The sequence below is a fragment of the Microcebus murinus genome, chromosome 11 (genome assembly GCF_040939455.1).
Source record: "Microcebus murinus isolate Inina chromosome 11, M.murinus_Inina_mat1.0, whole genome shotgun sequence".
NCBI lineage: Eukaryota > Metazoa > Chordata > Mammalia > Primates > Cheirogaleidae > Microcebus > Microcebus murinus.
Window position 1 is genome coordinate 65196984 of NC_134114.1, and position 1404 is coordinate 65198387.

A 1404-nucleotide genomic window follows, 5' to 3' on the forward strand; every position below is an offset into this window, starting at 1 on the left:
TGTTCGCCACTTTGACTCCATGATGGATTGTTATCTTGAGGTTTGACGGGTGTAAGGCTAAAAGTTTACAGGAAAACAGTTCAGGAGCCCAGTAGCTGCTTGCTATTGACATTTACTTGATAACATGAGGTTAATCAATCTTCTCTATTGTCTTTAGCTTCAATTTTGTTTTCTGTTCAAGCTTCGTTTTTCCCACCTCTGCAGATTGACATGCAACAAAAAAGTCTAGAGAAAAAAAAAGGCAAGAAGGAACTCCATATTATTGATCTCATCAAACTTCTGTTGTTGAGAGTACCTACACTGCAGAAATACAGACAGATGCACACACATATATCCATTCTCTGCGCATAATCTGCATGTTAATCCAGTGAATTCTTGAAGAAAGGAAAATAGATTTTTATGATCAAAAATTGAATGATATTGACCTTGAAGAAAGAAATTGTTCTAAAACTATTTTGTTCATTTTTGAGAAGCAGGACATTATTGTTCATTGATCATTCCACTTGACACATTTCCTCAACAATTGCTTTGGTTTAGTTTAATATCTAGTTTATTAGATGCTACTTTGAAATAATCACTTGACTATCTAAATATGGTGAAATTTTTATTTGATTTTGAGGGACTGATGAATTAAAACCTGCTGTTTCTGCCATGCCAGAATTCCTCAAACAAAGAAGAATAAAAAGGAAAATTCTCTGTGCTTTTTGTGAAATTTTATTACCCCATTTAGTGCATTGGTTGGGAGAAAGAATTAGCATTTTTGCAAAGATTTTTCTTTTTTAGTATTTGAAAACATTTTTTAGCTTTACTGAGATATAACTTACATACAATAAAATTCACAAATTTTAAAAGTGCAATTCGATGAGTTTTGACAAATGTATACAGTCTATTACCACTACTACAATCATGACATAGAACATTTCCATTACCACCCCAACATTTCATTATGCTCCTTTGTAGTCTTTCTTCTGCCCACATCCCTTGGCTACCAGTATCCACTGAAAAATATGGATAATGTCATAAGTGTACTTGTTAATCCATGTGCAGAGGTCATGCTATCTTGTCTGTGTTGTTCCAACTGCAATACATGCACTGCCCAAGTGAGCACTTACAAAGTTTCTAGAAGTAAGTCATGGCTATATATTTGTTTGTAAACTTTTAACAGCATTCATTTGAGATATTATTTCTAAGAGTAGAAATAATTCATGAAGATATTAATGAAAATAGTGTTCATTAAGATTTTATTTCTAAGAGTAGATTAGAAATATACTTTCAGTCCCCTTGGAAAAGAAAAGTCAGCAGTTTCATACTACCCACAGCACAACGTAATGCTTGAGATACTGTCCTGGTCTCATGTCTCACTCATAGTTCTTTCTGAAGCACCGAAGTGTTAATTAATAATTA

General features: G+C 33.2%; 1 non-coding gene across 1 annotated transcript; it reads right to left on the reverse strand.

Moving 5' to 3' along the window:
- Window positions 1-1001: 1001 nt before the first annotated feature.
- LOC142874180 (U6 spliceosomal RNA) lies at window positions 1002-1108 on the reverse strand. The gene has a single exon (XR_012922001.1). It is a non-coding gene; the product is annotated as a U6 spliceosomal RNA (small nuclear RNA).
- Between the last annotated feature and the right edge of the window lie 296 nt (window positions 1109-1404).